This window comes from Chrysemys picta, chromosome 13 (assembly GCF_011386835.1).
Source record: "Chrysemys picta bellii isolate R12L10 chromosome 13, ASM1138683v2, whole genome shotgun sequence".
Classification (NCBI taxonomy): Eukaryota; Metazoa; Chordata; order Testudines; family Emydidae; genus Chrysemys; species Chrysemys picta.
This window is the reverse complement of record NC_088803.1, coordinates 33318168-33340273: the sequence shown is the minus strand read 5'-3', so window position 1 is coordinate 33340273 and position 22106 is coordinate 33318168. Positions and strand designations below refer to the sequence as shown.

Sequence of the window (22106 nt, the reverse complement as noted above, 5' to 3'; positions counted from 1 at the left end):
CTCCCACATTTGTGATATCACAATCGGTCACATTACATTCAAACAGCCTCACTGCCAGCAGGAGACAGTCAGAATTGCCAGTTTTAATTAAGGACGCTAAGTCCTGAAGGCGATTGACACAGCCTGTCTGTGGCAAGAGGTGCCGCCCAACATCTGAACTTCCAATGCACTGTGCCCAACACAACGCCTGCCACTTCCTTTTAGTGAGAAGCCATTTGGAACATCTCTGCTATTTCCCCTCCACCCCCAAAGTGATGATCTTGATGGATGGGAAAGGTCCTGCATGTGGCAACCATGAGATACAAAAACACACTGCTCAGTGAGCTTAAGCCTGTGATGTCTATGCAGTAGAGCTAATGTTGTGGTCTATTGTTAAAGGAGATTGCTTTTCAACAGGCTGACAGGGTGCAGCTGTAAGGCTCTTTGGAAGCTGTTCCATTTCCTCTCGGATAGAGACTCCCGAGGGAACTCCAGCGCAGTGATCTGACATCGATAGCTGTGCAGACTTGAGGGCAAGCAACATGCTTTCCAATTAATGGAGATTTGCATGTAATTATGACAAATGTGTCCATCTATTGTCAGTGACACCAGTGCAGCAGAAGCAATAAGAACACATTGGACAGGAGACTGTCATTGTTAGCTAGGATGATGGATGGTAATGGCTGCTGGGCAGTAGCTGAAGAACCCAGTAGGACTGGGGTGGGGAGAGGGGAAAGTGGGAGTGTAAGGAGGGATACAGCAGCCTTTCAGTTTCGAGAGCTGCTGTCTTCACATCCAGTCGAGGTCAGGCTTTCAGAAAGAAAACTGAACTAAACCAGCCAACCCAAGGGGGTGGCAGCTTTGGGGAACAGTGAAGGAATCATTCACCTCTGGCAATCTAGGCTCACATCTTGGTTTAATTTGCAGATGAAATGGGCCAAATGCCATGCTGGTGTAACACTGCACAAGGGAAGAAAACGGCTTAGTTTTCTTAGTTTAATCCCAGCAGATGTGTGTGTGGTAGGTTATTCTTAACTCCTGGGTTCAGGAATGGTAGCCTGTACCCAAACCACTGATATGTCTGCAACTAGCTCCACCATAAACTTTTCTGTTGAGGTTTATTAGTAGTATCACAGTCGTGCCTAGAGACCCTATCCAAGATCAAGGCAGCATCAAACTGTGCAAACCATAGAAAGACATGCCCCATCCCAAACTTTGTACACTCTAAACTGACAAATCAGAACAAAAGTATGTTGGTGGAGGGGGGGAAACATAGGTAGAAAGAAGTGCGTGACTTGCCCAAGGCCACCCAGCAGGTCAGCGTCAGAGCCAAGAGGAGAATGCAGGTCTCCTGGGTCCCAGGCCAGAGCCAGAGCCACCGGTTGGTGTATCATCTATATTTATTCCCATACAAAAAACATGTAAAAGTGGAGTTAATACTGAGTATACACACATCAGTAGGGTAAAATACATGACAGGGCTATGGAAGTTATTTCAAATAAGCATTATAAATCCAGAAAATTCAGAGTTAAGACTAAACTAAAAAGAAATCCACTTATGTTACAACATGGATATACACATAGTTAATGCACCCAAACAACCTTAATTCTGCCCTCTAGTGATGCAGTGAATTGACCATTTGATGACGATTAGAACCAAAAACCTTAAAATGCCTTAGTTTAACTGATTTTTAATGAAATATTTAAATTTCTCTCTCTATCCTCTCCCCCTCTCGCCCCCCCTTCCCCCCGGCAGATTTGATTCCAAACTCTTTGGCTTAGTTCCATCTCTACTGGTAACTTTTAGATTGTTTTTGGATCATATATGCATGTTTCACAGTGAGACCAAAGTTAGCCTGGGTGCTTATATCATCATTGCTCACAGTCAAGACAGGAGGCAGAATCCCCAAGAACAATAATTGCCCCAAACCTGTTAATGCTTTGGCCTGAAATCTATTAATCAACCACTCCCAACCTGGACTATATTTTAATTGGTGGTGGGAGGGTCTACAGCCCATCTACAAGCACCTAAGTGATATAGACTCCCCCGATCCCCCACTCGGAGGACTTCTGAAAAGTAATCTAGGCATGTCATCAGTTGGCCACAAAAATCAAACATGATTCTAGTAAACGCTAAGTAGTTACTTTAACAATCATACTGAGAAAGGAGAAGCATGTGTGTGCGTAGGCACACAAGGGAATTAAGACCAAATACCCATCCACAAGTGTCTGGTGGAGAAACTGATATTTCTATTCCAATGTCTCTGTTGATGCCTTGATTAAAAGCAGAGATGGGACCAAGCCAAAAATCCAGAGCCAAATGCCTCTGGGATTTTGGGAATCCATAGTGGATCCAGCTCCAAATATTACAAATCATCTCTGTCTGTACAGAGAGTGGATCCAACCCCCCTTTTTCTAAACAGCCACACGCTTTTTGTGGGGAGGGGTTTGAAAACCTGGATCTAGATCTGAATTTTGCAGCATAGGCCCATCAGTGGTTAAAAGACAGAGTAAAGAAATCCATCCTGGAATCCCTTTGGGCATTTCATAAAAGCCCTAAATTGTTGCTAATCTTCACTTCCCCTTGGTTTTTGCCTTTACCAGACTCCAGTTTAACAGTCTAATTAATTGCAATGCCCTGCAGAGCAGCAGCCTTACCTGCTGGTGACACCTTGGGGGGCAGTGATCTTGCAGAAGACAATTTTACCAACAGCAAACACAGCAGGGGTAGAGGCAAGAGCCTTCAAAGTATTACTAAGACTCTGCTTTTCAGAATGCAAATGTCTCAGGACGGTTTTATTCCTGTGAAACAGTTTGCTGGCAACAGATTATTGAGTGGTTCTCAAACTTTTGTATCCATGACCCCTTTCACACAGCAAGCCTCTGAGTATGACCCTCCCCCCCATGCAAATTAAAAACACATTTTTTTATATTTAACACTATTATAAATGCTGGAGGCACAGCAGGGTTTGGGAGTGGTGGCTGACAGCTCGCAACCCCCTGAGGGGTCATGACCCCAGTTTGAGATCCCCAGGATTATACATTGTGGGTATATGATGAAGCTGTATGCACAGTAAAAAACAAAACCACTAACTTCACTGCACCAAAGTTGTTTCCTCCGTCACAGGCCTTTTACGTCAATGGGGTTTCATATTTTCAAGAGGGTACTAGAACTTTTTGAAAAATACTTTGGGGTAATATACATCTTCATTGAACAGACTCTGTGGCAATCCCCAGCCTCTGGGGGTACCATTGTATCTGCTATAAGACCTGTGGCTGCTCAAGCTTTTGCTGGGGTCCATTTTGGGCCACGCTCAGGATAAGGGAAGTCAAAAACGTGGCTTAGAACCACCTTTTGCTAAGTTTTCTGAACACCAGAATGTTTCAGTCACAGGCTGCTAAAAGATTTCACTACACAAACAACCCCTTAATTCAGCATCTGGTGAACACAAGAGCAGCACCAATCTGAAAACTTTTCAAGTTGAACTTCCAGCAGAGTTTGGGCAACAATGGGGAGGAGTCAAGGGAGAACTTGAATAATGTTAATCAGTACAGTTCAACAGCTGCAATATCAGTCCAGGCAGTTTAGGATGATTAATGTCACTTTATAAGGCTGGTTTGTTTTTGCTGATGACGTCTTATAAAATGCATAGGATGGAGGGGCAGTCTGTTTGACCAATGGCAGTACAAAGTCCTGTGTATAAGGGCCCAGTCTTATTCCCATTGAAGTCAATAACAAAACTCCCATTGTCTTCAGTAGAGGTATATATTAGGCCCCAAGTCTTGGTGACCACATGGTTTGGAATTCTGCCACAATGCCTTCCTTACAATCATATGCTTTGGAGAACACCCACACACAGATAATATACATTGTGGGATAGGGCCAACTCCTGCTCTGCCAATGAAGTTACAGCACAATTCCTCCAATTATGGCCTGGTGTTAACCTTAGCATCAAATGGTTTGGTCACAAACAATAACTTATTCATAACTGCGAACTTAGTCCAGAGCAACTAGCAAAAGGAATGTAAAGGGTAGCAGTGCAACCCGGTCTCATTGTATGATCCAGCTTTCCAGATGTGAGGAGGAAACCACTCTTGAATTTCCAGGATTTCCTTTAAATAAAAGCCACACTAAAATGATATTACAATATGAATTTGTTTCTCTGCTTATCTATTCCCTCAGTGGTTGCTCAGGTCTTCCTGGCTAGAACAGTTCCATATGCATTCAAAATATCAATCTAATCTGCTTTTAGAGCTATCGATTTATCAGCACCATCTCTGTTTCATTCTATTGAATGCCTTCAGAAATCTGCCCAATATGTCTATCGTCTCCACTACTTCTATCGGTCCTCTAGCTTCAGTGTCAGCTCATCTATTGATCTGAAAGAAGAGCTGGTCTTCCACTCTACTAGCTCTCTCACCTCATTTCATGTTATAGATGTGTTCTTAATTGGCCCTGGAACATTACAGTGGTAATGTATGAGATCTCTCCCAAGTAGTATTCCCCTTCATAGCCCAGATGCAGCTAAAAGTCTATGAAGTGGAGGATCTGAAAGGAAAATAGAAAGTGAAAGAATTAGTTTTCCTCATGGAGTTTGCATTATTGTTTATTTAGACTGGGATTTTTCAAAGGAGCCTAAGAGAGTTAGGCTCTCAATTGCCATTGAAAACAAGTGGGAATTGGGTACCTTTCTAAGATCCCCTCTTTGAAAACCTCAGCAATATACAATCAGGTTGCTTCCATCCCTTCATTAATCTGTGGTGACACAGATCAGAAATATTTCCTCTTTGAAAATATATAGTTTCCTCCTCTAACCATTTTTTTTAACTGCACCAGTAAATAAGCCCTTAACACTCACTTCCACCATGACACCTACAGAAACTACCCTCATATAATAATGACTAGACGAATGATGAGCTGTGATTGCTGCTACTGGTTAGCTGTGTGCACAATAGATAGCCAGTCTATGGTAAACTTCCTATGATTGTGTCCTTGCTTTCCCTCCACACTTGACTGCTTGTTTGTTTCACCAACCTGTTGCATCTTATTTCTTTAGATTTTAAGCTCAGTTAAAGTGCGTATGTGGGACACCGAGCTGGCCAAGGCCTTTAGGTACTAAAGTCAATTACTATTAACAATAACTATCCCTAAATCCAGGATGGACCAAGAAGTCATTTAACTGATGGCCCAGGATGCATCCAGCACATCCAATGACTTGCACATCACATTGGCGGGAAGAAGCCATTTCTTTTAGCTCAGCACTTGCACTGAGGGAAACTAATTCTTTAGGTTACGTTTTTGAAAGAAAATCAGGAAAGCTTTATGGGATTTGGGGCAAGAGAAGAAGGAAGGGGCACTATGCAAGCTTGAAAGATTTTTGTGAAATTTTTTGCTAGCATGCATGTATATTTTGTAGATAGATTAATCGACAGCCCTAATATATATATATATATCAGGGCTGTCAATTAATTGCAGTTAATTCATGAGATTAACTCAAAAAATTAATGGCGATTAAAAAAAAATTGCAATTAATCGCAGCTTTAATCGCACGGTTAAACAATAGAATAACAATTGAAATTTATTAAATATTTTTGGATGCTTTTTTACATTTTCAAATATATTGATTTCAATTACAACACAGAATACAAAGTGTACACTGCTCACTTTATATTATTATTTTTTATTACAAATATTTGCACTGTAAAAATGATAAAAGAAACAGTATTTTTAAATTCTGTACTGTAGTGCAATGTCTTTGTCGTGAAAGTAACTTACAAATGTAGATTTTTTTTTGTGACATAACTTCACTCAAAAACAAAACAATACAAAACTTTAGAGCCTACAAGTCCACTCAGTCTACTTCTCGTTCAGCCAATCGCTTCTCGTTCAGCCAATCGCTAAGACAAACAAGTTTGTTTACATTTATGGGAGATGATGCTGCCCACTTCTTATTTACAATGTCACCAGAAAGTGAGAACAGGCATTCACATGGGACTTTTGTAGCCGGCATTACAAGGTATCTATGTGCCGGATATGCTAAACATTCATATGCCCCTTTATGCTTTGGCCACCATTCCAGAGGACATGCTTCCATGCTGATGACGCTCATTAAAAAAATAATGCGTTAATTAAATTTGTGACTGAACTCCTTTGGGGAGAATTTTATGTCTCCTGCTCTGTTTTACCCGCATTCTGCCATACATTTTATGTTATAGCAGTCTCGGATGATGACCCAGCACATGTTGTTCATTTTAAGAACACTTTCGCTGCAGATTTGACAAAACACAAAGAAGGTACCTATGTGAGATTTCTAAAGATAGCTACAGCTCTCGACCCAAGGCTTAAGAATCTGAAGTACCTTCCAAAATCTGAGAGGGATGAGGTGTGGAGCATGCTTTCAAAAGTCTTAAAAGAGCAACACTCTGATGCAGGAACTACAGAATCCAAACTACCAAAAAAGAAAATCAACCTTCTGCTGGTGACATTTGACTCAGATGATGAAAATGAACATGCGTCGGTCCGCACTGCTTTGGATTGTTATCGAGCAGAACCCATCATCAGCATGGACGCATGTCCTCTGGAATGGTGGATGAAGCATGAAGAGACATATGAATCTTTAGCACATCTGGCATGTAAATATCTTGCAATGCCGGCTACAACAGAGCCATGCAAAAACCTGTTCTCACTTTCAGGTGACATTGTGAACAAGAAGCAGGCAGCATTATCTCCTGCAAATGTAAACTAACTTGTTTGTCTGAGCGATTGGCTGAACAAGAAGTAGGACTGAGTGGACTTGTAGGCTCTAAAGTTTTACATTGTTTTATTTTTGAATGCAGTTATTTTTTGTACATAATTCTACATTTGTAAGTTCAATTTTCATGATAAAGAGATTGCACTACAGTACTTGTATTAGGTGGATTGAAAATACTATTTCTTTTGTTTTTTACAGTGCAAATAATTTGTAATTTGCAATATTTGTAATAAAAAATATAAAGTGAACACTGTGCACTTTGTATTCTGTGTTATAATTGAAATCAACATATTCAAAAATGTGGAAAACTTCCAAAAATATTTATAAAAATGGTATTCTATTATTGTTTAACAGTGCAATCAATCACGTGATTAATCACAATTAATTTTTTTAATCGCTTGACAACCCTAATATATATATATTTCTAAAGAGCACAGAGGAGAAGTGAGGTTTGTCCTTTGCTTGCTTCTCCTGCACTTCAGTGAAGTCAATGGTTATAGAAACTAACACACGGCATCACACTGCATTGATCCTAGCTACAGATATATGATTCTCACTTATTGGTCATCTTTCAGATATTGCTCTGTGCTGATAATGGGGAAATGACCGATGGAACCAAAAGACAAGCAAATAGGCTTAGACACTCTTTTTGATATCCATTTTTTTTGTTTGTAATCCTGTTCTGCTTTGGTTTTAAGAAGTGGAACTTATGAAGTTATTGGATTTTCCCTGATCTGGCACAATTTAGTGACATTTACAATTTGAGATCTGTGGACCAAACGTTCAATGGTGGATTTTGCCTAAGCAAGCACAGTATGAAGTCAGACTTAACCTCCCAGAACCCCTCCTTTGCATGGAAACTGATAACTGCATGCAGAGAGGTACTTAGACATGCAATTACCTGGACAATCGGTTGTGCTTACTTCTAGAAAAGCACAGGCTCTTAGTTATGCCCTACAGTGTTTATAGGTGTTTAAAAAACAAAACAAAAACAAAAAAAGATTGTAAGGCACTCAGTGCTCTAGATAAGCCTTCTTAATAAAAGTAAACAATGTGATTTAATTATGGCACTAACCTTATTCATATTCAAGAAAACGATCAATTTCTGGTTTTAAATCCAACTGGGAACACTTTTGTTTTCAGTGCTTTTCATTGCTGAATTGCAAAGGACCCTGCAATTTATTGTTAAATGTACTGCAGTATTACGCCTAGTCTATACTTCTAAGATTTACTAGTAAAAACTGGTTGGGGTATGTTTTTATTTTACTGATGGGGTGATTTACCCAGGTATATAGTTAGTCCCCTTTCCCTACAGAAACAGCTTTACCTTTCACAGGTATATAAATCACCTTTATACAGATTCTGCATCCACACTAGGGGGTTATACTTCTTTAACTACAGATATATAATCAAAGCAGTTCAACTTTCTAATGCAGACAAGACTAGAGCTGTGTGAATACTTGATTATTTTTTTGGTTTGGTGGCTAAACCGAAAACAAAATTCCCCTTGATTTCAGGTCCAAAAAGTTTTTTTTTTAATTTCAGACATTAATCACTGTTAATTATATATTACTTACTATTATTAATTATTATTAATAGCAAAGGAAATTTGGAAACCCCAGTCATAAGAGGAAGAGGTGATGGTAGGATATAGGATATAATGCTCCCCTGGGATGAAAGAGACCTGGGTTCCAGTCCTTATTCTGACTGATTCAGAGCAGGGATCTGAAAACTTGGGTCTCCCACACTGCAGGTGAGTGCCCTAACTGCTGGGCTACGGGGTATTCTGGGAATTAAAGTCTCTCCTGCTGAAGCTGTTCCACTTTGTACGAGACACTGAAATAGCCATTGGAGCAGGGACTGGAACCCAGATGTCTCCACTCTCATGTGAGTCCACTAATCACCAGGCTATGGAGTCTCTTTGTATACATAATTAAATATTTTGTGGACCAAAGTGGAACAGCTCCAGCAGGAGATATTGAGACCCACTCGAGAAGATATTGAGACCCACACACCATAGCCCAGTGGTTAGGACACTCGGGGAAGTAGGAGACCCAAGTTCAAATCCATACTACAAAGAAGACCCAGTAGGGACTTGAAGCAGCATCTCCCACATCTTGTGCCAGTGCTGTAACTACAGGGCATAAGAGTACCATCACCACCATTGCAAATGGCTCCCAAGTCCCCTGGTGAATATAGCCTGAATATTTTTTTGACCAAAACTATTTGGCAAATTTGGGTCGAGTTCACGAATAATTTTCTTCAACTTAAGCAGCATTTTTCATTGAGTAAATTATTTCTCCGAAAAATTTCTTCCAGCTCTAGGCAAGACCTTAGGTTCTGGTTATGTCATGAGCTGATTTCAGTGGGGCTCTGCATAAAGCTCATTGCAAGACAGGATTTAGAGATGGCTATTTCTCTATTTACATGGAAAGCTGTTTGCACTGGATTTTGCACTCTGCGTCTTTATGCAAAAGGAAGCCACAGAGGTTTGACTGGCCCTAAATCATTTCTTAGCTCTGCTTTGCTTCAAACAAACAAAAAAGAAGAAGGTGTAGGATGTGGTTGAATGGAGAGGGGATTAAAACTATATCAGCAAAAATGAGCCATCATAAAAATAATGCCAAAAAATGCAGTTGTACTTTGCACTAAAAGTAAAAAGCGCCAATAATTTTTATGTCCCCCCCTCAAGATGCTGTGAGAAAACAGCAGAGCAGAATGTTGGATTTATTCAATATGCTTTCCTATTGAATAAAACTAGTTTATACCAACACTGATTGTAGTGTAGTCAGGCCAGGAAGGCATTGGCCTGGAAGCTAGACTGTCAGAACAACAGGATCTGTCTGTGTCTAGTAACCTCAGTAAAGTGCCCCTTATGTAGTGATAATCTAATCTTGTCTCTCCTCTCCCATGATGGGCATTGCACCGACAGACCAAGACTGAATCTGACCCACTAAGTGAGTGCAACTCCAATAGAGCCCCTTTAGAGCTGGCTTGCAGGGCACCCAAACAGCCAGTCTGGCCACTACTGCACCACAAGGAGTGTGTGTTACCCACTCCACCCACCTCCTGTCCCCATATATGGGCTTTGTGCCACACAGTTCATGAATCCCCTGACTGTCCACTTCCACTGGGCACTCATCATCAGTGGCTCCTATTGAGCTCAGCCATGCTATAGGGAAAGGACTATGGATTTCCCTGTGTATGATCTCTGTGGCCTCTCTACTCCCACTTACCCCTAGGGTTGCCAGGTGTCCCGTTTTCAACCAGAACACCCAGTCAAAAAGGGACCCGGTCAACACCACTGACTGGGCTGTTAAAAGTCTGGTTGGTGGCACAGCAGGGCTAAGGCAGCCTCCTTGCCTGCCTTGGCTCCGTGCGGCTCCCAGAAGTAGCGGCATGTCCCCCTTCCAGCTCCTAGGTGTAGGGGCAGCCGGGGGCTCTGAGCACTACCCCCACCCCAAGCACCAGTTTCCATTGGCTGGGAACCACAGCCAATTGGGGATGCGGGGGTGGCGCCTGCAGACGGGGCAGCACACAGAGCTGCCTGGCCATGCGTTCGCATGGGAGCCAGAGAGGGGACATGCCACTGCTTCTGGGAGCTGCTTGAGGTAAGCGCCACCTGGAGCCTGCATCCCCTCCCATGCCCCAACCACCTGCCCCAGCCCTGATCCGCCTCCTGCACTCCAACCCCCTGCCCAGCCCTTTCCTGCACCCCAAACCCCACCCCAGATCCCACACCCTCAGCCAGAGCCCTCACCGCCCCACAGCCCCCTGAGCCAGCCTGATGAAAATGAGCGAGTGACTGAGGGTGGGAAGAGAGTGACAGAGAGAGGGGGGATGGGGTGAGGCTTCAGAGAAGGGGCGGGGTAGAGGGCAGAGCAAGGGTGTTCAGTTTTGTGCAAGTATAAAGTTGGCAACCCTACCTTACACTCCAGGGAATGCATGTGTGGGGGTTACAGTAGTTGTGTTAAAGCTCAAAGGTTTGTAATGCACCCTCCACTGCTGGGCAGATTTCTCCCTAAACAGAGAAAACTTTGCATGACAAAAACAGAAAGGGCTTAGAGCTCTTTTACAGCACAGAGCAAACAAAGGGTTAATATCAAAGGTTCTACACCTTCCATGATCACAAAAGTCTATACAAAGCAGAGAAGGATACAAGAAAACAAAGGCTGCAAGGCGTCAGCAAAAAAAAAAAACAAAAAACAAGCAATGGTGATCAAAGATTCCAAGCCCACAGCCCAGGAGAGACTCTGGAGCACAAGGATGTGCTGTGCTAAGCGTGGCAGAATCACTGCTGCAAAGGTTCCCTTTGATGGTTTCTGTAAAAACCAGAATTAGAGTCACAGACATTCTACCCTCACAAAACCACTTCCTTAGGAGAAGGACACATACGAGGGGCCTGGAGACTGCTTCCTTAGGCGACATGAAGAATGCTCAGCATTGATTTTTTTCCTGCTGCTGCAGCAGTTTTGCTCTCAACTGCTAAAGTGTGGTGTGTGGCAAACCTGGTGTTATTTTTTGAAGGGGAGGTGGAGGTAGAACCCAGGGCCTGATTCTACAGGGAGTTGAGTACTTCACTCTAGGCTGGGTGCACTCAGCTCCTCACAAGCTCAGGCCTTTGCCCACGTCTGTAAATCTAGTTCTGAAATTAAAAGGGCCTCATCAAACGTTTTAAAAACTTTGCCCTTCAGTTGCTGTGACGCACTCCCAGAAACTGGAAAGTAACATTCTTGCCCTGCCTTTTGCATAACTTATTTAAAATAGGAGGCAGTGTGGCCCAGTGGATAAAGCACTGGGCTGGAACTCAGGAGACCTACATTCTATTCCTGGTTCTGCTGTCACAGGTAACTGGCCTCCATCACTGTGGTATCTGAACACCTCATACCCTTTATGTATTTATCCTCACAGCACCCCTCTGAGTTTTGGAAGTACTACTATCCTCATTTTACAGATCAGGAACTGAGGCCGAGAGAGAGACTACGTGACTTGCCCAAGGCCTCACAGCTAGTCTGTGGCAGAACAGGGAACTGAACCTGGGTTCTCAAGTCCCTGGCTAGTGCTCTAACCACTCGACAATCTTACTAGTGGTCTGTTGACTAACCTCGGTCAAATCACTTCACCTGCCTGTGCCTCCACTATCTGTAAAATGGGGATACTGTTACTTATGTTCTTTGTAAAGCTACTTGAGATCTACAAAGGAAAAGAGCTATTTTTAAATTAGCTATTCAGGCAACTGAAGACAACACTACACCTGCTGCCTTTTGTTTACTGCTCTGTGCACCACTAACATCAGCGCCACAAGTCAATTATGCAGTGATCTCACGGTAATGAAGCTAACACCACCAACCCTATTAGAAACAAGAGCAACTGACAGAGATGAACAGAAAAAGCCAGATTCCTTGAATAAATAAATTCTCACAAATTACTTACTCAGCTGCTCCATCAATGATAAAACTGCTGACTTCTTTAATGGGTGGCAGGATTGGGCCCTGATTCTGGACACCATGAAATAATGTAGCAGTGTTGCATAACAGCTGGTAAAGAATTAGGCAGAATGAAAAAGGAAACATTTATCTCTAGAGCCAACCCCTGCACTGAGTAGATCCCCTTATAATTAATCATCTGTATTATTAATCTTTCCCCAATACTATAAAACAACAGAACAGAATGGCAGTGATGTGCCAGCATTCCTGTTAAAATCTTACAGTTCTCATTAATAAATTTAATAGCGGCATTGGGCTATCTCAGGAGTGTACTAGGTTATAGACTCAGACTTTCATTCGGTTGAAATTTTATGTTCTTGCTTCACGCAAGACTAATATATTTATTCCAGGGTCATTTAAAAAAAAAAAGTCAGTTTTGTTCTTTTAGAGATATCCCCCAAATTGATTAATTTAAGGCTGCCAGGGTTTGTCATTTCAAAGAAAAATTAAAGCAGGGATTAATCAATCTGCATTGAGTGAAGATTAACAAGCTTGGCCCACAGGTTAACGATCCTGTGGGCATGTCTACACTGCAATCAAAAGTGTGACTGTAGCAAGGGTAGGCCCACTCTGACTCTAATCTAGCTAGTATGGCTAAAAATAGCAATGAAGACGTGGCACTACAGGCTTCAACATGGGCAATACACATGTGCCCGGGACCTTTGGTATGTTAGTTCATGCCTCTAAATCTTCACTGCTATTTTTACCCATGCTAGTGTAACTCGCATACCTCCTGGGTGTGGTGTTCTGTCCCATCTAGTGGCACTGAGATCATTTAGAGAGAGATATAAAATGAGTCTGCTCTACAGCCTTAGCTAACAGCCAGTTGGCTTTTAGCTCATGCATTAGAGGCTCATGCACTAAGCTACAGAGATCCCCAGTTCAATCCCGCCTGTGCCGACTGGGGCCTGTTGGCTTTACACGAGTTCAGTTAAAGCTAGGTGGATAATAGTTTGGGTACCATTGGTGTAGCACATTTAAGACCAGATCTAGAATCCACCTCCCAGCCTAAGCAACTGGCTTGGGCACTGGGCTGATGCACACGGGATAGAGTGGATTGGGAGGGGAGGAATCCATCCCCTCAGGACTGCAGAGTAGCCTCCACAAAGCTTTACACAGCCCTTCAACTTGGAGAAGGATGCAGCTGCACTGCCACGCAGAACTGGACTCTGCACCACACAGCGGATGTGCTCCCTCAGCTCTCCCCCCATCATCCAACCCCCTGAAAGTTGGGAACGGAACTGTTCTACCAGCAAGGGGCCGCTTGGGGCTGTGGGGAAAGGGGCTAGATTTAATCCTTAGTGCAAAAAGACTATGAATAGCGAGTTGAATTTGCAAAAGTGCTCATTACTGTCCTAACTCTTCTCCCATTGAAAGCCAATGTAGACTTCCTACTGACTTCTGTGGAAGGAGAAATAGGCCTACACCGAGCCCTTTAGAAATCCCAAATTTAAATTGCTACTCAGTCTTGTCGTTGTTAAGATTTGACAATTTCCCTTGCTTGTTTACTGCTTTATAGGTTTGCCAAACACATTACTGAAAATAAACATCCCGGGAGGAAAAAAAGATGAAGTAAACATGGTACAAAAATAAAAGGCCAATAAAAAGGTTTGCCAATCTTCCCTGGGGCATGAGAAGATGTGTCCTTCAATGGTTGGAGTAAAACTAACATTTTAAAGCAATGTGAATAATCGAAGCCATCAAAAGGTGGCTACTCTAATTCACAGCGTTAATGTATTTATTTATTTCAGTTAGGCAACAATGGTGTTAGTTCATTAACTAGTTAATCAGATGGATTAGATAATGTTTGTGCAGCAGTTCGAAATACAGAACGGGCTAGTGTTAGGTTCGTCTGTGTGTGAAATCTACTTGTGACAAAAGTGATGGTGTTTTCATCAAGATGGAGTCCTGTATTATCTGCTGTGCAGGATAAACATTTGTACTACTCTGGACCAGTTTCTGGCTCCCTTATTCTTGCTGAGTAGCAAGGGTGTCATTTCAGAAAAATTCTAGGGGAGGAAAGTTGTGTCAGCATCTCCCCTTCTACCTCCCCTGCTGAGGCTACAACAGCTCGTGGGGCTTTGACAGGCCAGTGCCATCTCCAAGAGAAGTGGCATGCCGTGTGTGGAGAGGGGGTTCTCATTGATGACCAGCCCAGGGCAGGGATTGGGGTCTGGCTCTCTCCTGGCTCAGCTGCAGCCCAGGATGTCACTGCTGCTTCCTCTCTGGCCAGCGGGGAGAGGGGATTGGTGCTGACAATGTGGTGATTAGGAGCCCAGGACAGAACAGGAGCTCCTGCAAATAGCTCCTTGCCAGCCAGGGGGAAATAGCTCCTTGCCAGCCAGCACTGTGGTATGAAAAGTCTGGGAGTGGGGGGCAAACCAAGGCTTTGGGGAAGGGGTAACTGCCCCCTCTGCCCCAGTGCAAATGACACACCTGCTAGAGTAGCAAACATCTAATTCCATGAGTGGTACCACTGACTTCAGACTCCTTGCAAAATAACAAGCAATGGCCCCTTAAGGTTAAGAACAATCAGTTTTTAAAATTGCGCTTGTTGGCACATGTTCTAGCAGGTTGCATTTTCACTAATGTGGACAAGACTTTATCGAATCTAAGGAAACAATTCCTACAGTTGAGGGTAAGTTGCAACAACCTTAACCTTTAGAGAGACCCCATCCCTCCTGAGAGACTATTCCCATCTTTCTGCTTTGTAATCCTTCTTTCCTAACCTCACCACTTGAGAAAACTCCCATGAAATCAGTAGGATCCGCAAGAGCTCAGGGCCTTTGAAAAATCAGGCCATTGACTTTAAATGTGTTTTTAGGGGTGTCCAGGCTGCCATCAGAGGGCGTGATGGTGGCTCAAGTAGACACAGCCATGGTAGCTTTACTCTACCTTGCTCAGTCTTGGGAGTAGGAAGCTGAAGCGTGGGCTAGCCCCAAGAGTAACTACCCAGGGTTCCAGGCAGGCTTGTACAGCCCATGCTAACGGCTTCACTGCTCTGGGACTGAGCTAGCAAGATTAAAGCTAATTCAGGTATGTTTACTTGCACTGCAATCACACCCTGTGACTGCAATCTAGACGTACCCTTAGCTGCCTGACTTTAGGCACAGACACTTGAAATGTTTTGCCTCTTTTGGTAACCAAATACTCAATAGTCCTAGATAACATACACTGTGTGCTGCAAGTTTCTTTCCATAAGGGAGATGTATTCAGAGAGGTGCTTGAGGGGACGGCCTGGACTGGAGGCAGGGCAGGTTGATATTAGTCTAATTGCAATGGAGCTGTTTAGCTCTTTTCCATTTTTTCTTCCTTGCCCTTTGTTAATTTCACTGAAATCTGTCTGGTTGGACTGGTCACAGCTGAAGTTCTCACTGTCCACTTGCATGGTTTTTTTTGGCCCCTTAGGAAACATTACTTCCACTAGAGTAAGTGGGTTACTCTGAGATTCCTTGTGGGGATTAAAGCCTGTGTTCTGGGTCTGAACACTCCTTTGCCCAGAAAAAAAAATCATATTCTATAATTGCACATTAGATTTATCTGTCTGGAGAGCCCCCTTGCAGCAGACCAATTTCTCCTACTTAAAGCCTGAGTGTTATCCAGAAGGCACACTTGCTCAGAAGCAAGTAGGTGGAGTTCCTGTGAAGGAGGCATTTTACACGATCAGCACCATGGAAAAGGACAGGCAAGTAGACTTTGTGCCTGGGCTGGTAAATTTTGACAATCTTTGCAAAGATAAGTACATTTGGTGATCTATACTTACTTCTGTAGACACCTACTTCAGAGACTGTTTGTAATTACCATGTAAAAAAGACTTAGGATGTGAACAATTCATCTGCATTTACCTTTCCCCTGGGTAAGCTAAGTGTCCCAGAGACAGACCCAAAATAGACACCAAGTACTTTTGGTGGAAGGAACTTTTTTTTTTTTGGTTGGTTGGTTGTTTTTTTCTGTGGTGATCCTCCTGCTTTATCACATGTAAAGACAGACAGGTCAGGGCTAAGCTATTATATATCACAATCTAGGGGCTTTTCTACCACGTAAGGCTGAGATGAGCAGAAAACTGGACAATAAAAAGAGACCTCAAAACATTCGGTCATTGTGAAGGATTCCCTTCCTCCACCCCACTCCAAACACACACATCATGACTTATTTTTTCAGTCTTGTGCTGCTATTCACTGAGTCTCCTCACCCCCGCTTCCTTCCCCTGCACCGTCCCACCCACACACACTCACTTTGCCCTCTGAACTGAAGCAATGATCCGTTCCCTGTGATTAAATTAGCGTAAGTAATAAGATATCATAGAACTGATTGATTTCCCCAGCAATGGTTATTAACCAGCTCAATTCAGAGGCAAGCAGGGCCATTATTCTAAACATCGATTCCTGAACAGGTCTGCGGGAAAGGAGAGCTCTTAGATACTGTGATATGTGTAGCTTGAATGCAAACATCTAGCTAGGTCCAAAAAAAAAGGGGGGGGGGGTTCTGGGTCCCAGCTTTCTTTACAGGATCATTATCCCCTTAGAAAACACATGGCACAAACTCTTTTTATCAGCTATCCTATCACAGGACAATGACTTTTTCTATATCACCCTCTGTTTCCTTGAAAAGACCATAGCATCTGTGTGTGTGTTTCAGGGTGTTAGTGACAGAAAATTGTTACCATTCATTTGGTGAACTATGTGGAATGGGTCTGGGAGGCTCGGTCCAGCTTCTAGTGGCTAACTGCCCACATTGCAGATAGCACTGTCACAACTGGCACTGATTGTCCCCCTTTCTTGGCTCTGTCAGCACAACAACCAGAGAGTGAATCATCAGAGTCTTTCACTTCTAGACAGGTCCCTCTTGGGTCAGGATTTAGCACACCAATGGGGTAGTGTGGGCAGTGACAGCCTTTGAGATCTGGAAAGTGGGTTTCTGAAAGTCTGTAGGGACCCTGGAAGGATTTGAGGTATTCTGGGGCTTAGAATTCCCAGATGGCCAAGAGCAGCAGTAGGACCTGCCTGCCGCTGAACCAACTCTTCCCGCGATCTAGTGGGCTCTCAGCCCAGCCCAGGAAGTTTGGCAGATGATCACCCAAGTTCATCTAAGGCCCTTTGCTCTGGGTACAATCTGTGGTTTAACGCCAAATGTATGAGAAAACATCCAAACAAAGCAAAGCTTTTGCCCAACAAGGGCTACAGCCCCAGAGGCTCTCTCTCCTCACCTCTGTCAGCCACCCTTCTGGGTCCTTAGTCTGATAGAGGGGCTCCTGCTAGGGCCATCCTACTCTCTGCAGATATTTCCCAGATTGCTTTCTGAAGGATTATACTGCACAACCCACCCACCAGGAGTTGCATGTGAAGTGGGGTTTCAGCATGGTCAGGTCACTGAGGTGGCCTTGCCGTCCAAGTCCAACCCCTTCTGGGGTAACCAAAGTCCAAAGGAAAACATCAGTCTTCCATCCCAGACCTATGCCGGGTGCACAGGCTATGGTCCATCCTTCTCTTCCTGGGCTGAGCTTAGTCCTTTCTCCCCTTTATATCAGGGTCAGTGCTTCACCCCACCAGGTGGCAGCATAGGGGGAACCCACATCCACTCTCTACTCTGGGTCCCCAGCCCTGGTACCCCTAACTAACTTGGGCCATCCACCCCGTAGACTCACTTGCCCTACTTTGCCTTCCCAGAGCCTCTTTCTATACTTGCTGCCTTCCTCCCAGAGCTCAAGCTTCTTCTCCCTTGAAAGAGGGTATTCCACAGCCTGCCTTCCTTGGGCTGTGTTGTAAGCTTCACTGACTTTCCTAGCTCACCCTCACCAGGGTCCAGGATCAGGTACTATTCCAAGGAATCTCCCTCCAAGTCTCTTCAGATTCCAGCTCCCTCCTTCGCCAAACACAACAGCAGTTCACCATTCATTGGTGTTGCCTCTCCCTGCTGCAGGACTCCTTCCGGTGTTCTTTTTTTCTCCCACATCTGCTCTTATTGCCCTGCAGGCCCCGCTCCTTGTCACCTAAACCCTTGTCAACTGACTTCACTCATTGCCTGCACCTGGGGATGCAGGCCAGATCCATCACATGTGCATCCCTCAACCCTTTCAGAGGACCAGCTCACTTTGACACACCTTCCCTGAGCTAACAATGTGGATGGAAAGAGACAACACAATAGAGGAACCAAGTCAAGTCAAAGGGATCAGCAAAGAGGGAGGCCTGCTCTCATTGATCTGGAGGAGCAGCAGCATCACTACTCCTGGATTGCAGGGGTAGAAGGAACTCAACATTTCCATATCCTCAAAAGCAACAGGAGAAGCAACCTCATTTGGAGTGGGGAAGGAGGCACCTCAAGTGGGACACAAGAGGCACTCTGAGGGCACCCTCCAGAGAGGAGATAGGTGCAGACTTTAGGGGAAAAGGGAAGAGAGAGGAGGTCCGTGGGGCAATAGGTAAAGTAGAGTCATGTATTCAAACTGTTAGAAACAATAAGCAGCAACAAATAGTCCCACAATAGTGGAATTGTAGCTCCATCCATTTCAAGTTCTGGTCCAAATAGCCCTCCTCCTCTTCTGGAATTCTAAATGAGATGTATTACACTTAAAAGAATCTCTCTGTTTGTGTACCTATGGGACTTTTTCAAGTCACTTATTTGTCTGAATGCCATTGATTTTTCTCCTAATTGTTATTCACTATGCTAATTTCCCTCACAAATCTCATATGCTATTGATCAAAAAGTAATAAACTCTCCAGCAAACAAAACAAGCATTATTGCAATGTTGGGAAAACATCATTTAATATCAATACCATATTTACAATTATCTTTAACCCAAATTTCACCCGTGATGCAATGCATAATCAAAATCAGAGAGCTACCAGCAAAAGGGTGATATTAAAAAATTCCCACTAGACTATTTCCTAGTAGATTATGAGAAGAAACGCTGAACTAGGATAAACTTGAACCCCTTAAAATATACGATTAATGCTGAACAAATGCCACTGAATGAAGAATAATCTTTTTTTCTATTTTCTTTTTGAAAACAGCCACAGGAAAGGTACAGCACAGATATAGAAAGAGCAGCACGTGTGCCAAAAAATCCTCCCCTTTCTTAGGTAGATCCACTTCTAATGATCATGGCCAATGAAGGCGTTGGCCCCTGCTTTTTTGCAATGGGGGACACACCTGGATCCAGTCCAGAGTCTAGCAACATCAATCATTTCACATGTTGGCTACCAGATGGTGATATTACAGACCTGAATCTCATTCCATCTATTATCAGTCCCCAAAACTATCCAGTCCCCTTCAAAGTACCAGTGATTTTCTGTTTTCATTTTTTCTGTTTGAAATGTTCATCTCATTTGCTTCCTGTGCAGTTCTCATACATTTCCTTCTCCAAAGTATATTCATCCAAGTAACATCTCTTATAGCATGCTGGGTAAACAGGCCTGCTCTTGCTTTAACACAATATGGGCCTGACTTCCTTCTCATTTAACATCACTGTAAGACAAGGGTAAGCTACAAAGTCAATGGAGTTAAACCGGTGTGAAATTGGAGCAAGTTAGCAGAGAATCAGGCCCAGGAGGAGACCAGAGGGATTTTGAAGATTGTATCTGATTTTTATTCATCCAAAAACAACAACTTGATGTACCATTTTGTTTTCTTATTCCAAATATTTCTTGTTGGAAGATTCAAGTATATTTTTCTATTGTCTATACATGTCACAGTTTTCCTTTAGCTCATAACCTACATTTTCGAAGGCCTCAGATGGGAACTTGACCACATGGTTTTGATTGCTGGATAGAGGTAGAAAAACATTTTTGGAAGTGGACATATGATAAGTCTGATTAGTTGTGGACAGACTGCATATAAAGCCAAGCTATGGAGTTTGTATCTGAATCTGAATTCCCCCAAAGTCCAGGAGTGCTTGGATTTGGGGTCATTTTATTTAAAATATATCCAAGAGCGACAACATTTGAATTTGGATCTAGTGTTCTGATTCAGTCTTATGTTTAACATAAAGGGTTCCAAGTCATTATTCTCCCATGGCTTTGCAGTCTGGTCCTTTCTAGACAGTTTCAAACACATCTACTACAAATCCAAACACAGTCAAATCCAAAGACGTTATTTTAAAGAGCTACATGTCACAGAGCACAATGAACACAGAAATCTATAATGTGAGTGGAGATGTGAAAGAAGAACCTTTGAGTGTGGCCTGCCATTCAACTCGGCACCTGGCAAAGAGTGAAAATGATTCTAGTGAGCCAACTAATATAAAACAAAAACCAGGAATGAAATCAGCAATATCAGGGCAACTCTTGCTAATACCTTCCTAAAGTTTCATGAGTCCCACATTCTCTCCAACTGGAACTGCAACTAGGTTTCTGTCACTAACCAAAGCACTCAACATCTGTGTGACTGGCCTTCTTCTGAATAATGTTACATCACGTGAAATAAGTTGGCGGTGCCAGTCTTCTGCCTGGAGTAAGCATCAAAATTGGCATGAACTGACAATTTCAGCAGAGAAGCCAATGACCGAGTCAGCATTTGACACTTAACTACCCTCATCCATTGAGATGGCAAAGGCACACGGATGGAGCAAGGTAGGGAAAGCTTGCACTGCTGCTGCCCAAGCTGTATCCCTTCTGTGAATAAACAGGGCTGTCAATCTGTGACCTTTCACGTGCACTGAAACAAATACTTATAGCTATAGTGATAGATGGGGAATGAAACCTTTTCCCCACCCAAAACAAAAAAATCCATATTTTTGGCCATCAATTTCACTTCCAGGAAAAGTGTGTGAAGTTGCCAAGAGAGGCAGGGAATGGCCTGGACAGATGGTGTACAGTACTAAAAACTACCCAGAAGCAGCCAAAAAATGCCTGCAATAATTTGGCTTCTCCCTCCCCCACCCCACAAAAGCCAGGTGAATTGTGACAACTATTTATTTAGCTTTACGGCTTGTTCATGTTTGCTGGTGCACCTTTCTAGTTCCTGAAGGTGATTATCTTGAAGATAATTGGTGGAAAATACCTACATAGACTGTGAAAGAAGAGTACTGTCATGTCTGCCAACCATACAATTGATAGTTAGGCTGAATTCTCAGTTATATTAAGACCCTTTAACACCACTCTGGCAGTTAGGTTCTCTTTTCTGAGCAGTTAAAAGAGTCTTAGTGTGTATGGGAATAAGGCCCCCTGAGTGGACTTCATCAAACCCCTATGACATTTGTGAATTATCTGTGAGCAATTACATTTTTATGGCTGTTTATTATTTTAAATTATTCAATGAATGGTTTATACAAACATATTTCTGTCTATTGACTGACTGGAAACTACTTGCTGCAACTATTTCTTTAACTATTTCTTAATTGAATTTGCTATTTATGATGTGTGGTCGGTCACAGGAAGCTATTCTTATACTAGAAATACTTGTAGTCTTTGCTCAGCAATGCTGCAGGTGTACCATTGCTAACAGCAATGTAAGCACAACTCTAGAAAGGACTCAGGTGTTTTAACAATTGCTGTGAACCAGGTCTGCATGTAATGCAGCAGATACTAGCACTGGAAAACTGGCAATAACTAAAGTCCAGCTAGTGTGTGAATAATAATAAAACTGTCTAGGATTTAGAGCAACTTCAGCTAAGAGAGGGTTTCAGGACACAGTGAGCCCTGTCTACACTAGTGGAAGCAAGAATGCAGCTGCACCAGTGCTGGAAAACAGGTACCAGTTTTCCTAGTGTAAATGCACCCTACAGCATATGGTCTTTCTGCTCACTGATTGGACAACTTCCCTGAGGGATGATGTTCAGTCCCACAATAAGCTTTGAAGATGGCTGCATGAACATTTCCAGCATGAATAGAGACAAATTCATAAGAGCATTCAGGACACTTCCCTTTCCACATCCTTGCAAACAAAAAAGTTGC

The 22106-nt window shown here is 43.1% G+C and overlaps 1 long non-coding RNA gene across 2 annotated transcripts in view; it reads right to left on the bottom strand.

Annotated features, from left to right (window-relative positions):
- LOC122174506 (uncharacterized) overlaps positions 1-22106 on the bottom strand; it is a 172183-nt gene that overhangs the window by 6574 nt on the left and 143503 nt on the right. The window contains exons 5-6 of one of the 2 annotated variants that reach the window (XR_010592250.1): positions 4400-4527; positions 1118-1373 (exon numbers count right to left, since the gene is read on the bottom strand). This is a non-coding gene — a long non-coding RNA (uncharacterized LOC122174506). Of the gene's footprint in view, positions 1-1117; positions 1374-4399; positions 4528-22106 lie in introns of those variants that run through there. The other variant, XR_010592251.1, reaches the window with a different exon arrangement.